We start from the raw sequence: 21,424 nt of genomic DNA, 5'->3' as shown, positions 1-21,424 counted from the left end.
CTGTATTTAATATTTTTCAAAACCAATATTTACAATGTAAAATCATTGAGAACATTTGCACCAACGAAAAACTTATTTTTATTTCTGTAAACTTTTCGGTGTAATCCTTGGATGTGGAGAAAAGAAAAAAGAAAAAGAAGAAGAAACTTCATGTGCCAAGAATGAATAGTACACAATAACTCCCCACTATATCAGGGGCGGATCCAAGACGGACTTCTGGGGGACCGGTGTGGGTTGTAATACTGCTACTTAGAGCTACTTTTAAGAGCTTCAAACTCTGAGATGCGCTTTATTTATATATAAAATAAGAACGTTTCCTCTTTTGGGGGGGTGATCGCCCCCCTGGATCCGCTCTTGCACTATATTGTTTTGTGCACCTTTCGAACTTGACCACTTTATATACTTTTTGGTGGCATCTTTTACTTTCCCCTTCTGTATATATGCACCTCTAAGGCGCACACAAGTGATAAAAAAACTGTCTCGAGTAAAGCATATATCTTTACAGTGCACTAAGTAGAAAATTCATTAAATATGAAAGAAACTGGTTGCATAAAATATTATTAAGTAGATCAAAATATTTAGAATATTTAATATATAGTAAATTATACATTATACACGATTAATGTAAAACAATGATTGAGATTAGCAATAAAGCATAATAAAGCATAAATTAGAAAAATAAAGCATAATTAATGAAAAAATAAAACATAATGTGGGTTACTCTATTAATAACATTACAATATTTTAATATATAACTTGAATATATCAAGGAGTGCAAATATATAATGAGGAACGAAACTCCATAAGTGGAGGCTGGAATTATAAGAAATGATAGCTTTTGACTCCAATATAATTGTTTCAGATTTGTTTCACTGTACGCCCGATAATTAGACAACCAACATGACAGTACAGGCATACCCCAAGAAATGATATGCTAGGATATTCTTCCATTTAGAGCAAGCAGAAATTGAGAGTTGAACATCACCTACAGCAAGAACAACGGGATAGGTAGGAAGAAATTCCATTCACATTGTTTTAAGATATAGGAATTAATGAAAAGAATAGCAAAATAATAATATGTATCTTATAGAGAAAGAGAAGGCAAAAGAAGAGAAACAAAAGAAGAAAAGAAGGAAAGAGGGAAAACAGCAGAAGACATGGGAATAAATATAGTTTTACCGCTTAAAGATAAATAGTCTGCGTCTTCCCCCCTAACCCCTCTCTTTGTCTTGGTTTCTTCTTCCTTTATGGAATAAATCTCTTCCTTTAGGAATCGTGTACGTCATTTACAATGTTAAATTTCTTGTAAAATAACTGTAAATCCAGGCTGAGACTCGAACCAGGAACCTTTAGAATGACAGTCTCACATGCTGCCCACTTAGCTACACAGCAATAACAAGTGTCTTGCTAAATCACTAATTAGCATGGCAATGTCATCAAGTTAGCCCCTGTTCCATTTGAAGCTTGAATTTTATTTACGGCTTTTAGGCGTCCACTGCTCAGCCTCACCTGGTTTCATAAAAAGCATTTGATTATTAGACCATGATCAAGCAATAATTAATCTACAATAGTGCAAACTTACTGTTGCACCAACATAGATCTCGAGTTAATCGAGGTTTAAGAGTTATTTCGTGAATGTACGAAATTAATCCTAGTACCTGATGAAAGTGTTCGCACAAGTAATCCACGCGCAAATGGCATCTCGTAATGTTGTAAGGTTACACAGGTGTAGTATAAATAAAAGTTGAAAAACTCAGTTTGCAAGCTCTGGCGTGAATAAGTCTGTAAGGTCTCGGTTTGTTGAATGAAACAACCCCGTGTTCAAATCTCGGCTAGTAGGAGTTTTCTCTTTCAAAATACATCTATATCCTCATATTTCTTATTAATAATTGCATTCTTGCATATTTAGTAGGTTACCTTAAATTAGTGACCATGGATCAGTGAAGGCAAGGTAAAGTCAGGAGCAGTAATATATTTTTACACATCTGTTTCTTTCTTTCCACCATGTGGATTATTGTACCTGTCTTGGAAATATGCTCGAAGGGATTGTGTATAACGCACATTTTTTTTCGAACTAATTTAGACTCCAATGTCATGTTCCAACTTCTTCGGTTCGCAATGTAAATACAACAGACAAACCGACATTTATAAGGTTACTTTCGTGATCTGATATTTAAGGCTTCGGCGCCTGGAGTAAAAAGTTTTACCTGAACACTCACATCACAGCTGCAATCCCACAATTGGTTCCGAACCTGGCACAATATCACTCAAAACTTTTTGAACTATACACAAAAGAATCTTTGGTATGTTGTTGTTAGTAATATTTATGGACCCAAAAACAGGTTTTAAGATTTGCTAACCAATTTGTCCATAATTGTCGGCAGTCTTATAGAACAGCTTTGTCCGTCTATCTGTCAACAGGTATCAGAGCAAAGACAGTAAGGGATATCGAGAAAAGATTTTTTGCAATTGATTCAGCGTCCAAAGAATAGGTTCCATTTTCTCTAACTCTATACTCAAGCTGGAAGTAGCTGAAATTAAGCCATTTCCGTTTTCAACGCTTCACGCTATAGATGAAAACGATAACATATAGGGCGAAGCGGTTTTCTTGCAAACAATTCAGCGTATAAAGTCAACATATCGTGGCTAACCAAAATGCCATTCTGAAACCAAATTTACTACTACTTCCGCCTTAATACTGATTCCCGTAGATTTGAAACAGTAAATGCTTTCAAAATGGTCTTTTGCAATTAATTCAGCGTCGAAAGAAGAGATTCTATTTGCTTCGTTAATCTTACACTCAAACCAGAAGTGATTCGAGTTAGCCATTTCCTATTTCAATGTTTATCATCATAGAACGAAAACGATAACAGTTAGCAAGAAGCGGTTTCCGACAAACGATTCAGCCTTTCAACACAGCGTATCGCTATTATCCACTTAATTCTACCAAAACCGAAAGTAGTTCAAATTTACTAATACTTCCGGATCCAAAACTGATTTTCATAGATCAAAAACGGTCTAAGATACCAAAAACGGCTTTTGTAATCGATTCAGTGTCTCAAAATAGCTCTATTCTTGTCCATTGAAGTTTCCTGCAAACCAGAATAGGTTCAAATGTTTGTATGTTGTTTCTTCAAATTATTCAGTGTTCCAAGACAACATAATTATTGCGAACACTACGAAAAACAGAAAGTGATTCAAATTAGCTACTACTTCCGATGTCAAAACTTATTTCTATGGATCCAAAATAATGGAAGATATCGAGATGAGGTTTCTCGCAATCAATTTAGCGTCCCAAAAACATGTTCTACTTTTCCCCCCAATCTGTATTCAAACCAAAATTAAATGGAATTAGCTATTTCGGGTTTAAATATTTATCACCATAGAACAAAAACTGTAACAGCGACGAATTGTCTTCTGTAATCGATTGAGAGTATCAGGACAACATGTCGATTGAGAGTATCAGGCCTTAAGTCGCTGAATCTTTTCAAAAACCGGTTCTCGGTAGCTGTTACCGTTCTCGTTCTATGATGATAAAAGTTGAAACCGGTATTGAAATAGGAAGTAATAATAAATTTGAACATTTCCTTGCCTTGCCGAAAACTGCCTTGATTCTTAAGTAGAGTGTTGTGCATAGCCATGATACGTAGCATTTATGCGCTGCGTTGTTTGCAAAAAACCGTTCGTGCCTGTATGTTGTTGCTTTAATCTAAAACATTAAGCGTTGCAACTGGAAATGTCTAATTTCAATTACTTCAGGCCAGAACATAGAGTTAAGGGAAGAGATAAAACCTATTATTTGAACGCTGCATCAATTGCAAAAGAACACTTTTTGATATCAATTATTGTCTTTCCCCTGATACCTGTCGACAGACAAACGTACAAAGCCGTTGCATAAAATTTCCGATACTTATCCACAACATAGTTTGCAAGTCTTAAAACCTATCCTTGGTTCCATAAACAATATTAACAATAACATACGAAACATACTTCTATGTGTAGTTCAAAAAGTTGGCAGTGATATTATGTCAGATTCGGAACCAATTGTGGGATGCCGCAGTGTTGAAACTTATTTCTGGGTGTTCAGGTAATACAAATATAAATCTTTCTATTTTACATCGGGATAATAATGCATAGGTCATTTCTATATCATCGGCATGGAGTTAAGGGAACTTCTGACTCCACAGAAAGTCATGTATTGAATTTTCAAGAACAATACAAAACATAATAAAACACCTGCTGACAGTATGAGTATCTGAACACACTAATTGACTACTACAATACAACAGAAAACTGCCTTGATTCTTTACGTCCAGAGAACTAATGCCTACTGCATTAAGTAACAGCATTAGCTCGGTGGAAGACTGTGATATAAAGTAGTAAAATCTATGTATATTAAAATTTTAGATTTATTTAAATAATGTAAAGGTATTAGTTTCCAGAAAAATATTCAAGTTCACTTTGAAAGAAGTTATAAACAGAAAGTTTAAAAGCGAAAGATAAAGAACAAAAATAATGGATTCAAGACAGAAAACATGCAGGTAAATGGACAGAACTGAAATATACATTAGCGTACCGAAAAGTAAACAATAGATCAGAAATCGAGAAACAATTGTACAATCAAGTGTCTTGGCGAATCCTAAGAAGTTTGCAACAATCGTCATGGTTAACATCGTGCCAGAATCCTTATCCTTCAAATTATAAATTATATAATTTTATTTACCAGTTATATAAAAAAAAACATTTGATAAAAAGTTCATTAAGCACGAAGGTCTTCCTCCTTGACAGGTATTTCTTATTTCGAAATTCTTAATATTCAAATGTAATATCTTATGATTAATAATTTAATTCTATGTAAACTTATTGTCCTTCATGAATGTAAATAGAAAAGATGTATCTAAAACTTTTGTACTTTTCACTTATTACAGAGAATTCAGTAATAAGCAAATATTCAAGTATTTTCATCGCTTTTAACATATTTAACAAAACTGATATCTCAATCTAGTATACATCTTCCATAAAATTAAACAGTTTTCTCAGATTGCGAAACAGTGAAGTTTCGAGTCACGATATAAGACAGTCTCTATAACTTTCTGTACTAAATAAGGAACAACTTATTGCTGTGTGAAGTACGAGCTGTGGCTGTGGAGTAGTTCCATCTGTTGCGCGTACGTGACCTTATCAAACCACCGCTAACTCATGGCCACTAAAACTGCAAAAAAATAAATTATTAATAATAAACGTGAATAGATTGAAATGCATTTTCAAAGAAAAAAAGAAAGCATAAACAAACATCACTGAATCTGACTTTATCTAACGTATTTTAACCCATGGCCTCTAATTTAAGATAGAGTAGGAAAAATGCAAGAAAGCAGTTATTGATAATAAATATGAACATACAGAAATACATTTGAAAAAAAAATCCCCTGACAGGACTTGAAACATGAACTTTTTACTCTAGACGCTCAAACAATAACTATCAGACCACCGAGTTAACCATATAAATGTAAGTTTTTCTGTTGTATTTATATTGCGAACTAGAGAAATTTTAACAATATGGCATTCAGTCAATTAGTTCCAAAAGATATGTGCGTTATACACAGCACAATCCTTCAAGAACATTTCCATGATCTCGACAGTAATCCACATGGTCGAAAGAGAGAAACAAATGTAAAAAGATTATATAACTTCTGAATTTACTTTGCCTCCACTAATCCATGGTCACTAATTTAAGATAATCTAAGAAATATGCAATAAGAAATATGAACATATAGAAATGCATTTTGTAAAAGAAACTTGTACTAGTCGAGATTTGAACAAACCAATAGTTTACTGACTGGTCAGAGCTTGCAAGCATTATTTATAATGTACGTGTGTGACGTAAAAACACTAAGAGATATTCGCGCGCGGATTAATGTTCCGAACACCTTCATTAAGAACTAGGACTCGTTTCATAGATTTACGAAATCACTCCTTTAATCCTCGATTAATTTGAGATCTATGCTTGTACAACAGTAAGTTCTCAATGTTGTGAATTAATGCTTAATCTCAGAGATCACAAAAAGTATGGATTCCAGACTAATATTTGTCATTTTCAATTATTTTTATATATCCTCCCCTCCCCAATTTGCGTTGAGGAATTTGGAGGTAAACGGATCGGAAGTGTCCCTGTGAATTTCAGAGATTCCAAAAACTTTAGATTCAGACTAACATTTGTCATTTTCGATTATTTTTATATATCTTCACCTCCCCAACTTGCGGAACTGAATTTGGAGGTAAAAGGACCGGAAGTGTCACTGTTCATCTCAGCGACCACAAAAACTATGGATTCGAGACTATTTGTCATTTTTGATTATTTTTAGATATCGAGTCAATCCATTCTAAGTAATGAAGTGTGTGCCGCTCGACAACCTCGAAAAAATCTAATTTTTTCATGAATGTGTATCCTATATCAGAATACTTAAAAACTACAAATAATTATTTTTTACATCCCATGGCGGCTGCCACCATTTTGGGTTTAATCGATTTTAGGCGCTTACGTTGTTTTGAATATTTCTGCATGTATTTGTCCTACCAAATTAAAAATTGCTGGACATCTCCAATTTGTGCAGAGCTAAAACTATGATCTCTTAGCATTTTTGCCTAAAATTATTTGAAGGAGGTGAAACCAGGTCTACAGTAGCAACATTTTCTGGATATTGAAGAGATGTTCGGGAAGAGGAAACAACTGATATAGAGGTCTGAATTTGCGTGTGCATGTAGTCCGGGGTCGTAACTTAATACACAAAAATTTACAGACCTGTAGTTGCTCCAAAAGCCTGAAAGAAATCGTAGAGTTAGGGAATTATACTAATTTGACATGTTTCACTGTCCAATATCTCCAATGGTCCTGGATAAAAAAATCTGAAATAGTTAGTCCTTTAGTATACCACAACACACAACAAAGCGCGTTTTTCGCTTTTGAGCAGAAGGGGGTCAAAATATTAAGGAATAGCGTTATACTCTAGGAGGTGTTTTGTTCAAATATTGAACAGGAAATTCGCTGTTATGCTGTAAAATAAAGTAGGATAAATGGTTAGTCCAGTCAAGGCTCTGAAGCTTGTTTCTTTCCTATAGTTGTAATACTGTCGTATCACACCCACAGCAGCACTGGTGAAGAATGCCGCTATCAGCAGAAGATGAGGGAAGTCAAAATGCACACTTGACAAAAAAATCCGTAAGTACTCCTTGCAATTGCTGCTTGATATATCAATGATATTCAATCTTAATCCAATGTTCTCGGGATTGCTGCCAGAGTGAGTGTTGCTGTGCTGAGCTTTCGTTACCATACAGCGGCATCTTCAGAGCTATGTGTTGGAGTGTGCTGGTCGTACAATTTATATTGTAGTCTTTAGGAATTACTGTGTTTCTATTGGTTGTTTTTGTTGGCCAATGGCGTGCTCTGATTTTGCTGGTGGAAACTGCTCTCTGATTGACTGATGGTTCTTTTCGTACTGAGAAGCTGGATCCAGATGTCAGGTAGATGATAACCTTCGTCTCTGTTGATGGATGGCTTGTATGTACGGATGAATAGAGATTCATGTATTTTCCTGTCAGAGAACTGTTTGCTTTTCTTTAGTACTTCAATTTGGTCCCACATGGCAGTATGATTGTATTGTATGCAGTGTTCGACTATTGCAAATTTTTCAGGTTGTTTAAGTTTGGTGTGTCGCTGGTGTTCTTTCATTCTGTCTTCAATGTTCCTTCCCGTTTCACCTATGTAAGCGGTGTTACATTCACAGGTGATCCTATAGATGCCCGGTGTCTTTAATCCCAATGAGTCTTTTGCAGTTGGTAGTAAACTCCTGATCTTCGGTGAAGGGTAGTGTACAGTCTTGATGTTGAATTTCTTCAATAGTCTTGCTAGTTGGTTGGAGGTTTTTCCCATATATGGAATAACTGCAATATTTTCCTTGTCTGCCGTATTGTCCTCTTTCCACCACAAGTTTTGGATCTATAGAAATAAGTTTTAAAATTGGACAGTACGTATAAATATTGGATGATCTGAAAAATTTTGCTACCATTTAACAGAACTTAGCCTATGAATTTTCTATTTAAATTTGGCAACTATTAATATCTACGTTTTATTGTCTTTTCAAACTTATATTCAGGAGAAAGACATTAAATTAAAGAAATATATATTTATTATGATCAAGAAATAATTATTCGTAGCATACCTAGGTATATTACAAAATTCATGAAACAGAAAAAACATTGTCGTTTTATTGTCTTTTCAAACTTATATTCAGGAGAAAGACATTAAATTAAAGAAATATATATTTATTATGATCAAGAAATAATTATTCGTAGCATACCTAGGTATATTACAAAATTCATGAAACAGAAAAAATATTGTTTCCTTATTTTAAATGATTTGGTTTAGTTCGGCATGAAACAGAATATAACTTCTGTCACAGATTACTACTTTAATATTTCTCCAACGCAGAGAGAATACAGGGAATTTTTAAACAGCGTTACCATCTTGTACAGCACAAAATTCTCAGCTTTTACAAAGTACCGAATATCTCGGTAAGTACTTGACTTATCGATTTCAAATAATAACTCTCCTTATGACATACTGATTTGCTCTATGAATTTTAAACCATACCGTACTAGGGACCTTTTTCAAGTTATTGCACTATTTCCAAACTCAACTTTTCTCTCTTCTGTTGTGGCAACACTGCTTAACTGATTCTTGTAAACTTGAAGTCATCTTAAAGAGTCATTCCCAGTATTTAATTTAATGTGCACAAATAGTTACTACTTCATACCTTGTGTGTGTTAAAAGCGTTTAAATTTGGCACATGTTTAACGTTATTTCTCAAAAAGTATGCAATACTGATCTACAAGTTTTGTCTACTTCGTCTTTGTTTTTATTGCTGATTCGAATTACGAAATTAAATTTAGGTCATTCTATTTAAAAAATCATAACTTTATATTGCGTTGGCAATACTGTTCATCTGGTGATGTTACCCAATATATGGATAGAAGTCCCCCTTCCTATAGTTGCTTTGTTTAAAGTTTCGGCCCTCTACCTTTCATGGTTCCTCTGTTATAAAGGTGGGACATCATAAATGGTGCACCCGGTATATATATATATATATATATATATATATATATATATATAGATATATAGATAGATAGATAGATAGATAGATAGATAGATAGATAGATAGATAGATAGATAGAAAGATGTATAATATGAATCTCTGATTTGAGAAACGTCATAAGTCAGCCATATACCGAAAATGAGTTTACATGCAGCTTTGATACTTGAAGGGTAGTTACACCGTTGGGTTGTGATATGTCAGAAGTCACGTTAATAATTCGTGCAATATCGAGCTGCAACAAGTGTCCCTGACTTGAGAAATGTCACAAATTATTGACTTACGGCATTATTGACATTATTGACTAATGACATTTCTCAAATCAGCGATTCTATGCAGAGAGACAAAGATATAAGGACATTTATTTAAAATTTTAATAAACTTCATAAATAGTATTTGTACTCAACATGCAAGATTGTGTATACACTACATAACTTGTTAAAACGAATTAATCAGAGGAAAAATGTGATGTTTTTGTTTCATATATTGTTTTGTTTCATATTTTATTTTTCTAATTTTCTGTTTTAAAAAGATTTAACTTTTTATTTTCAGATTTATTTTTTGAATGAATGATTGTTCGATTTTGATTTGATTTGAGTTTAGTTTAGCGTCCCTTTCAATAACGAGGCTATATGAGACGTGAACCTAAAGCTTAACGTGGGATCCCAACCACTTGAGCTCTCGCCGTGAGAATGATTGGTTCATATTAGATCGAAATTTTAACTATTTGCAAATAAATGAGAGTTTTTACTAAATTAGAAAGCATATAGATTGCAATAATTTCTTTGTTTCCGGCAATGTTGTAGTATCGTAAGAACTTTGCCAAACTGAAACAAGTCATGATTTGTAACAATCGATTCATGTTGGAAGACGTGGTAAAGCTGCATAACTTTTTCAAAAGTATCTTTAGAGCAAATGTAGAACTTAATGAATTCCTACAGTAGTAACCAAAAGAAGGCTGTACCAATTGTAGCAGAAGCTGGCAATATTTTCTCGTTCACTAGTTACATAGGCTATAAGTTGAAACAGAAATTTGTTTCATATTACAGTTAACATTTTTTCATCTTCGAAAATCAACAGTTTCTTATATTCGTTGTTTGATAGTCGATATCAGTACCATTTTGTGTATCGTCGTTGTTTTCGTTTAAGGTATTACGACCCTTGGTGTTTCCATTGTCCGTACTCAAGATTAATAGAGTAGTAAGGTTGGGTCATATCGGAATCACGATGCTGATTGGCTGGTGATGTGATGTCACTATAGAAGAAGCGTGAGAAGTGTAAAATCACAGACAGACGATGCTTGGCGTTAGTAGAAGAAATAATGATATTAATTATTGCGTATTTTTTAAATTGTTTGTTTCGACCTTCATTTTAATTGACAATATTTTCTTCTTTAGACTGAAGTTGATTTTTGAATGTTATTGTTCCTATTCCTGTACGTCACGAAAATGAACATCCTAGTTCTGACCACATCTTAGTTAACGGTTCATGCACATTAGGATATTTTTCACTTATTTTTGCACGAACTTAGTTTCAGGCTACAGACAGGAAGAAGCAAGCTTCAGGAAGATAACAAAGTAATTCAAAACATTCGCCCTTACAACCAACTACAATATGCCACCGAAATCAAGAAGAAAACTGAGATCATCACAGATGCTTGCGCCTATACCAATATCAAATACCTATGGGGTTCTTTCAGAAGCCACGGATAACACAGAAAAAGCTTCCACTCCAAATACTCAACTTGGGGAAGATGAGAAAATAGTTGATATGAAGACTAGCTCAGACGTGATCAAAACTAGAATATACAGATGGGATTGTCCTTCTATCCAGGACTATGAATTAAAACAACTACTAACTAAGTATTGCAACAAAGAAGTTGCTTTAAATTCATGAAAGGACACACACAAATTAAGGGCAAGCTTCAGGACTACAATATGCCACCGAAATCAAGGAGAAACCAGAGACTATCAAAGCAAAATGAAATCCTTAAGTTTTACGTCCCACGGTTATGCCGGCTAGGCTAAAGGAGTCGGTGATGATGAGAAATGAACGAAATGGTGGAATGAAGAAAGTGGGAGGAAACGGGATAATCCTGAGAAAACCCACGAGCATGGTGTTTGTAGATTATCAAAGCAGTTATTCGCTACCTTCTAATTGATACCAGCACTGAAGACATCACAATAGCACTCAAGGAGAAGAATTACCGAATATTTTCTGTTTCACATATGAGAACGCAGAATCTTGAAGCCGGGAAAGTCCCTATTCTACTATTCTTGATTATATTGAAGAAGACATGCCACCAGAATCTTCAAAGAAGACTTATTGATACACATGTAAATTAGCATAGAACAAGTACAAGAGAAATATTATTTGCAACGAGAACTCCTTTATCGGTGTCCTCGAAATTAATCAGTTTCTCACCACAAACGATACACCTGGGATAACGTGATTTGAAAATGGTTCTCTGATAAATTAATGGGTACAAAACGGCTGTTTTGTAACTCTGAAATTGTAAGGCTTTTCAGGAAAATAAGGAGGAGAAACTTGGCTTAAACTTTTTCCGGACCAAAAAGCTTTGATTTCTCGGAATCTCAGATATATATATAGACCCTATACACTGCTCCACAAAACTTAAGCAACTCGAAGAAAGTGGCAGAAAATAAAACGACACGATCACTGCACCAAGTATAATGAACAGACAGACAGTCCAGATGCACAATGCAACACAAGTGAAGATGAACAATACAGTTAGGATGTACAGAATGACCAAAAAGTTCAGCACAACGATACCACAACAGGTGAAGTTGGATTGTGCGAGGACATAGGCGGTCAATATGGCGTGTACCACTACGAACAGCTACACAGGCACGTCATCTGGCCTCCATGTTGCAAATCAGAGTGTTGATCAAGTCTTGCGGCAGATGGCGCCACTCCTCGTGGAGAGCTGTTTGCAGGCCAGGAAAAGTGCGTGCTGGTCGACTGCCCTGCGCTATTCGCCGCCCAAGAGCATCCCAAACATGCTCGATGGAATTCAAGTCCGGCGAGTATGCAGGCCATGCAATACGCATAATGTCTTCGCTCTCCAGATACTCGGACACAACATGTGCACCATGTGGGCGGGAATTGTCATCCATGAACAGGGAGTCTGGGCCAAATGCTCCGCGGAAATTGCGCACATATGTATTGAGAATTTCATCCCGGTACCGTTGTGCTGTCAAAGTGCCATGTTGCACAATATGGAGGTCCGTTTTCCCATCCAGCATAATTCCACCCCACACCATAATGAAATCACCGGCATAGGACGGCCGTTCAGCAATGAAGTTTGGATGATAGCGTGTTCCTGGCTCTCTCCATACTAAAGCCCGACCAGAATCAGACGACAGGCTGAATCTCGACTTATCGGAGAACATGACACGCGCCCACTGGTGTTCCCCCCATGCAACATGTTCCTGACAGCATGTGTAACGCGCACGTTTGTGCTCTAGTTTCAATGGCACACACAACAAAGACCTTCTTGCATACAATCCTGCTCTATTGAGCCGACGACGAACAGTTTCACGACTCACGCGTTTTCCTGTAGCCTGAAACAACTCATTGGCCAGTTGAAAGCATGAAGCTTGACGGTTACGTTTGGCAGAAATTGTGAGAAATCGGTCATCGACGGCCGACGTTTTCTTCGGACGCCTCCTCCATGACGTCTACTGACTTCACCTCCATTTTGGAAGCGACTCCACAGCTTCGACACAACACTTTTGTTCACGTTGACTTCCTGCGCCACTTCTACTTGCGATCGGCCCAATTCCAACCGCCCAATTATTCGCCCGCGGTCAAAGTCACTCAAATGACGTCTACCAGTCATTGCAAGGTGTGTACCCCACACAAGAAGCCTAACTCAATGCTTGGAGCCTCGGACACTACTGGGCTGTGGTGTACGCCTCATGGCATAATTTGTTCACCGCGCTTGCAACTATCCTGCTTATGTGATAGAGTGGGTGTTTGCCTTGCCTGTGTGTCTCTCTGTATGTGCAAGCCACTAACCGGTGGTGAATGAGAACAACACGTCACTTATACCACGTTCTCTCGGGTTGCTTAAGTTTTGTGGAGCAGTATATATATATATATATATATATATATATATATATATATATATATATATAATATAGGGTACGGCAGCTATTTGATAACACATAGTATAAGTGACACACTATCATGTATGTCATTGTAACACATCCCTTTTTGTTGCAGGTAAACACAGCAAACCCTACGCTAACCCAGGAAATGAAGAGGCAAGCAGTCATCTTCTCCTAGGCTACAGGACACGCCGATTCCAAGATTGCTGCCTTCCTGAACGTTGCCCGGTCATATGTCTTTAAAGTTCCGAGAGAACTGGAGGCCGCCAGTGGTAATGTGGAAACCGTTTCCCACAGGAAACGATATTGTTAGCGCTCGTACAGGACCAGGACACCCGCATTCATCTCTTCCGTCCAAGCTATTGTCGAAGTGACCCAGGGAAGTCCATGAGGACACTCGCAAGTTAGAAGCAGGTTGACAAGGTCACCATTGGACGTGTGGTGTATGAAGACCTCCGTTACAAGTCGTACGTGATGCGGAGAGGCCAGTTCATATCTTCGAGAACCAGGGAGAATAGAGTGATTCGTGCCAGGCGCCTTCTGAACAAGCTGAAACATCCCAAGCAGCCAGAAATGCTGTGCTTGTTCTCGGATGAGAAAATCATCGTCCAGGACCAGAAGGCGAACCGGAGAAATGATCGGTGGCTGTGTAAAACACGCAAGGAGTTCCGACCGTCATTCACACCAAGTTCTCCGCCTCCGTGCCGGTTCTGACAGTCGTGAGCAGTGAGACCGACGTGATGATTCCACATTTCTTTTGTCAAGGTGTCAGAATCCTTACACCGATGTGTTGAAGATAGTTGTGCAGCCCTGGATTACTGCTATAGCACGTGGCAGGCCATATGTTTTTCAGCAGGACTCCGCTCCCGTCTATACGGCATATTCAACAAAAAAATGGTTGGCCACGAATTTGCACGACCACGTCACCCCAAACATATGTCCCCCAGCTCCCCTGATGTCAACCCTTTGGACTTTTATGTCTGGGGCGTATTTGAGAGGGTTTCCAATAAGCATCCACACAACACTGTTGCGGCTCTCAGGGCAGCTATTGTGGATGCCATGACAAACATTCCCAGTACCCACCTCATTCATGCCTGCCGACGGTTTCGACACCGTTTAGAGGCTGTAATTGCGGCAGTTGGCACTTTCGTTGAATGATATCCTGTATTGAGTCTGCCTCCACGTGTACATAACGTTCAATGGTCATTAAATGCTCTATCTTTCGTCTCTGCTCCCTTTTCCGCGGATGTTATTTTTTTGTTCTCAAATATCTGCCGCACCCTATGTATATATATATATATATATATATATATATATATATATACATATATATATATATAAGGTGGCCCATTTTAATCTTTCCACAGAAATATCTCGAAACCGGTTGAACATTAATGAAGGAAACAAAAAATTAAATAGGAAATGCCTTAGGACACATCGAATTTTGTTGTTGCGGTGCCTCCAAGGTCGCCCGTTATGGGGCCCAGGGTCTAATTTTAAAATTTTAAATAGAAATATGGGGCAAGTGATACCTAGTTCGATATATTTCCAAACAGCGTTATGGCAAAAGATTTTCCATATGCGTCACCGTTTCCAAAATGCCCGCTAAGGTAAGGTGCCTATATCAGATAAAACGTCCACTACCACTAATATGAAAGTATTGGGAGATAAATGAACAGAATATAAAGTTAAACAGAAAAATGACATGGGGCATGCCGAATGTTGTTGTGGGTCTGACCCCACAGGGCTGCCTTTCAGGGGGGTACAGGGCCCAACTTTGAAATTTTAAATGGAAATATGGGTGGAGTGTTACCTCGTTCGATATATCTTTAAACATTAAACAGCGATGTGGCAAAGGATTTTTCATATGCGTCACCGTTTTCAAACTGGCCGTCAAGACATGGTGCCTGTATCAGACGAAACGTGCAATACCTCTCATATGAAAACAATTGGAGATAAAAGAAACAGAATAAAACTCGTATAGGAAATCAGAGAGGGTATTGACCATTCCATAGCTAGAATGCAACAGAGAAAATTATGATTAAAGTAAAAGTGATATAATGCAATGGAGAAACTCTAATTCTTAGAAAATTATCTTTCCGACCTCCCTCCGTAAGTGAGTGAAGTGGGAATGAATGGAACAATCTCAAATGAGAACCACACTTTTACTTGCAATATGTATGGTTTCCCTGGAATCTTTACGTGTACAATGTACTAATACTTTATACACAGAAACGTTAGTCAGAAACTCTCGTCGAAACTACGTTGTATCTCATACGGGTGCCATGTCTTCGTTTCGAAAACCGTTACCCATATGATCAATCTTTTTCCACAGTGCTTTTTAGTTTTTATAGATCTATTGAACGAGGTATCACTCGACACATGTTTCCAGTTAAACTTTTGAAGTTAGGCCTTGGGCCCCCAATCTTATCGCCTGTGAGTCACCGCGATAATACTATTGGATGTACCTCATGGTATTTGCTATTTGAGTTTTTGTTCTGTTCATTTATGTTTAACCGTTTTCATATTAGTGGTACTGGAAGTTTTATCTGATACAGGCAACATGTCATGGCGGCGATTTTGAAAACGGTGACCCATGTGAAGAATCTTTCGCCACAACGCTTTTCAGTTTTTAAAGATCTATCGAGCGAGTTATCACTCGCTCATATTTCCATTTAAAATTTTAAAAATGAGCTCTGAAGCCCCATGAAGGGCGGCCCTGGGGGCACCGTGACACCATTGGACGTTTCCCATGCCATTTTCCAGTTTCACTTTTTGTTCTGTTCATTATCTCCAACCGTTTTCATATTAGTGGTAGTGAACGTTTTATCTAATACCGGCACCATGTCTTGGGACCGTTTTGAATACGGTGACCGATATGAAAAATCCTTTGGCACATCGCTGTTTAGTGTTTAGAGATCTATCGAACGAGGTATCACTCACCCTATGTTTCTATTTAAAATTTTAAAGTTGGGCCCTCTCCCTCCATGAAAGGTGCCCCTTAGGATACCGCGGTAACATCATTCGATGTGCCCCATGGCACTTCCTACTTGAGTTTTTGTTTGGTTCAAGTATATTCAATTGTTTGTGAGATATTTCCGTAGAAAGATTAAAATGGGCCACCCTCTATATAGGGCTATAATATTATTTAATAAAATTGTTACTATACAAAACTACACAAGGTGACTTGTGTCATTCACCTTCCTCTTATTCTGCAAATAGAGACAACAGTCACACTTGAAAGAATTGATGTATTGCATGCGCATGTATAACTAAATAAATAACCTATCATTTTTTCTCACAGAAAAGAACATCATTTGCTATTGGCCACGTTGTAGTGACATATTTAACATATTTGTGTTTTAGAACGTTCTAAACCTAAAGCAGAGAATATGTGGAATCAAAGAAGAAAGAAAGAGAGAGAGAGAGAAAAGTGATATTTATATACTTTCTAAAATACATTCGTTGTTTTCTTTTTTTTTTCTTGAAGCCACAAATAAATTTAAAAACTCTGCATAGCGATGAGGCACAATAAAATTGCTGTTTATTCTTTCCTTTATAAAGCACCAAACTACATATAGTTTCTTTTGGTGGGGGCGCGGTGGCTCAGTGGTAGAGCGTTCACCTCCGATGCTTGGGGTCCTTGGTTCGATCTCAGCTCTCGCCGTGCGGACTTTGTGGTGGACAAACACCGTGCTCGTGGGTTTTCTCGGGGTTCTTCCGTTTCTTCCAACTTTCTTAATTCCACCATTTCATTCATTTCTCACAATCACCGTCTCCTTTAGTGTAACTGGCATTACCATGGGACGTAAAACTCAAATATTTCATTTCATTTTTTCTTTTGGCATAAAAAATGAAATTTTCATAAAATAGCACCTAAAATTGCTTTGTACGACAAATGTTCATTTATCTTTTACTTTTAAATTTATACTTATCCATTGTAAATGATGTACAGATGGTGATCAGAAAAATGGAAACATCTGAACGAAATTGCAACTTACCAGATTAATATGGTGTCGGGCCACATTTCGCATTCAGAACAGCCTTGATGCGACGTGGGATGGAGGCATAGAGGTCGTGAATGGTACAAGTGGAATTTTACACCATTCCTCGTGCACGGCATCGGCCAGTTCTGTGAAAGAGGATGCAGGTGGAAATCGTCGCCGGAGTCGTGTTTCCAAGGCGGACCACAGATGTTCAATTATGTTGAGATCTGGGGATTGGGCGGGCCAGGGGAGGTGTTGAACTTCTCCCGATGTTCCTCAAACCATGCTGCAACAACGCCAGCTGTGTGAATGGGTGCATTATTATCCTGGAAGATGGCGTCATTGTCCGGGAACAACATCCGGACCATAGGATGCAAGCGGTCTCCTAAAATTGCGACATAATCGTTGGCAGTGGTTCGTCCGCTAAGTGTGACCACAGGACGCAATGAAAACCATGATATGGCGGCCCACAGCATCACCGAGCCGCCGCCATGTTTCAGAGTTGGGCGGAGATACTGCAGGTCATAAGCTTTTTTGGGCGTTCTCCACACATAAACACGGCCCGTGGTTGGGAATAGGGTGAAGGATGACTCATCCGACCATATCACACGTTTCCAGTCCTCAACGGTCCAAGTTGCATTGTTGCGGCACCATTTGCGGCGTGCGAAAGCGTTATGGTCCCTGATGAGCGGTTTGGCCCGTGCAACACGACCCCGTAAGTTCATGTCTTGTAAATCGCGGCGAACTGTGATTGTCGAAATAGGGTGGGGGAGGTGGTGATTGAGTTCCTTCGTCACTTGCTCCGCAGTGGCACGACGGTTCTGCGTGACAATGCGCTTTAATACCCGGCGTGACCTGTCACTCATGATTTTCTTCCGCCCACTGTTCCGCTTGACCGATGTGGTTTTCCCGTGTGTTGTGTGGGCCGTCATCACCTTCAACACTGTCCCACGCGTCACACCTAACACAGTAGCCACTGCCGTCACACTCACTCCACATAACCGCACACCAACAATTTGCCCTCTTTTAAAATCTGAGAGGTCTTCCATTTTACACTACCTCCGTCTGCTGCAGCCACTGGACACTGCTGTTCCACTGTGCCTGACATAGTATGGAGACGACCTAACACACTACCAGCAACGTTCCGGCGCTGCGGGCGCCACGACACCACTGCCAACCCATACATCTAACGTGTTGCCAACTACAGGTGTTTACATTTTTCTGATCTCCATCTGTAGCTTCGTGAGAAATGCCACGTGGAATTACACCTCCTCTTGTTTGTTGAACATAACTTGATTCATCAAAGATATGTTACTGAAGATTTTACAGGAAACAAAAACACATGATATCAGTCTTTCACATTAAGTAGCAAAATTATAATTTTCTCACTTATCACATAAGTTTTCCCAGAAAAAAAAGTTGGATCAAAAAATAAATTATCTTGCATGCATAGGAGTCAAACGTAGGCATCTTCGTAATAGAGTGTACCACTAACTTATCATTGATGTTGGATGGTTTGATTTGAATTTAAGATCCCTTTTACGAACGAAATTATGCAGTATCTGAAGCACATGAGCTCTCATGAGGAATAGAACCTGGCTCTTCTATGTCTAAGGTGCGTACTCTAACCACTTAGCTACGATGGATCACTATTTATTAAATTTTGTATATACCAAGTATTGGCTTGGGGAGTTGGACAAGGTCCTCCTTTAGTAAAGGTACTTGACCTAAGAGAACTCCCTATAGCGTGCATTTAAATCATTGCTTAAACTTTGCTGTTAAAAATATAACTTATTATTCCTCCTCATAACATAGTTTTGAATTTGGCATGCAAAAATTTCACATATAATGCCTTAGCGGGAATTAAATGCAGATCTTATAGTTGGAAGGTGAATTATGTACGCATTAACTTTAGACTAATTATTTACAAGTAAAAAAAGTTGTAGAAAGGAAGTTGTTACTTTAAACATTTGGTAATATAGTAAAAGTGTACTGGATTTGATTAATTTATAAGGAGCAATCAACTGAAACCCGTTCGTTCCATGTATTATTGGTATAGTTGTAGAAGGATATTGTTTGTTTAATAGTGTGTAATGACTAATGTCCCTATGTGTTGGGTGTAGGAATGTTGTTGTTACGTGTTTCCGTTTTGCAGGTATAACGAGTGAAAGATGGCGTTCAAGATCCCCAATCCGTCCAAACAGGACCGGCGTGCCGTCATCCAGTTTCTGAGTGCCGAAGATTGTCAACCAGCTGAAGTGTTCCGGTGTATGAAAGACCTGTATGGTGATGCATGCGTCTCCAAAACAACAGTGGTGGACTGGGCCTGAATGTTTCGGAGGAGGCGTGAACAAACCACTGATTATACCCGTCCTGTGCAGAATTTGTTTCAACGATTCAAGTGGGAAATGTTACGACACCCGCCCTATACCCCTGACCTTTCACCTTGTGATTTTCACGTCTTTGGGCCTCTAAAGAAGGCATTGAAAGGTCAGAGATTTTAGTCTGATGCTGAGGTTAAGGACGCTGTGTGTCTTTGCTTTGATAGTCAATCATCCAAATTTTATATATACGGCATTTGTAAGTTAGTGACATAGTGGGACAAATGTCTCAACGCTCATGGTGACTTCTGAACAATATTTTTACTGCACGCTAACCATAGACGCCTCTAGATAGTGTACAAGTTTTCGCTCGAAATAACATTTATTTTATGAATTACACGTATGACCACTGAACGGGTTTCAGTTGATCGACCCTTCGTGGGAGACCCGGGTTCGATTCCCGGCGGGAGCTCATGTGGTTCGGATTCCACGTTAATCAGTAGGTCCACGTCTCATATAGCCTCGCTGCTGAACGGGACGTAAAACTCAAAATCAATCAATCAAATTGATCGACCCTTATATATTAAAATTATTTTAAATTAAAAATTAGGAGCTTAACATTTAAGCTTTAGAAAGAGAATGAAAGTCTGATCATCTGTGACTAATTATTGTGCAAAGAAATTTTATTGTTAGTGAAGTTTTAAAATAGTAAGGTGTTCAATTAATCACTGATGATTATATCATATACTAGCAGAATAATAGTTTTATTTTCGACATAAAGGGATAAATTTGGATTTAAACGGTATCGCCAGTGTCACGGTTTGTATTAAATACCTAGAAAAATATAATTACGGCACTAATATCGGTCATTTTCGATCATATTTATATATCTCCCTCTCCCCAAGTTGCGGGGCTGAATTTTCATTTAAACGGCATTGTGTCACTGTTCATCTCAGCAACCCCGAAAACTATGGATTTGACACTAATAGTGGTCTTTTTGATCATTTTAAAATATCTTCCCCACCTTCCCTAAATTGCACCATCAAAGTGAAATGATAGAAGCCATCTCAAGCCCGAATCTCATCTCTGTTGAAAATTTGATCGCTATCAGTCGGGTGGTTCAATAGTTATGAAGTCACAAACGTAGTCACTTTCATTTTTATAGCCTATACAGGGTAGCTAACTCCACCGACAAACCTTGGGAGGCGGTTCCTTATACGAGATGAGAGAAAAAAGTTCTAATAAACATGGGTCGAAAAACGTCTCCTTTCAGAGTTATGAACTACCGAAAATTGGAAATATCATGTTATAAAACGCCCAGGCTTAGAAACTATAGGGCCTATCCCAAGTGGTTTAAGGAATTACACAGGAACTGGTATACGCTCTATCTAAATATCCGTTTCAGAATTCACAGGTACACCTTGTCTCAAAAAGGTTGAGCGCATTCTTTATTGGTGTTTTGAGGCAAAAATTTTCTAAGTCCAGCTTCGGGTATCTTCGGAAAAAAGTAAGCCAGGTTCGAACCTCCAAGCCAGCCTTTGCAATCGGGAAAAAGTTTGCAGATGTGTTTTTCTTCTTTTAAATATAATAAGACTTGTTACCAAGTGTTTAAAAAAGCAACATTGATTGAAATACTTAATGATATAATATTTCGAAACCTTTTATTAATGTGAGCACATGCTTGTTTGTCATTTAGCTCTCTATACGTAATGGAACATTTAAATACGTTAAAGAATCTTTCCATATGTAAAAGAATGCTCAAAATTAGGAAATAGAACATAATTATCGCCTGAGTACTAAAATAAAAGTCAAAGTAGAACAGAAACAGCGTTTGTAAT

At 37.9% G+C, this 21,424-nt stretch overlaps 1 protein-coding gene across 1 annotated transcript in view; it reads right to left on the bottom strand.

Moving 5' to 3' along the window:
* Positions 1–21,424, bottom strand: part of LOC145689015 (uncharacterized) — a 42,642-nt gene that overhangs the window by 2,591 nt on the left and 18,627 nt on the right. The gene's annotated exons all lie outside the window — the stretch shown is intronic.

The sequence above is a fragment of the Thermobia domestica genome, chromosome 7 (assembly GCF_964235325.1).
Source record: "Thermobia domestica chromosome 7, izTheDome1.hap1.1, whole genome shotgun sequence".
NCBI lineage: Eukaryota > Metazoa > Arthropoda > Insecta > Zygentoma > Lepismatidae > Thermobia > Thermobia domestica.
This window is presented reverse-complemented; position numbering and strand designations above follow the sequence as displayed.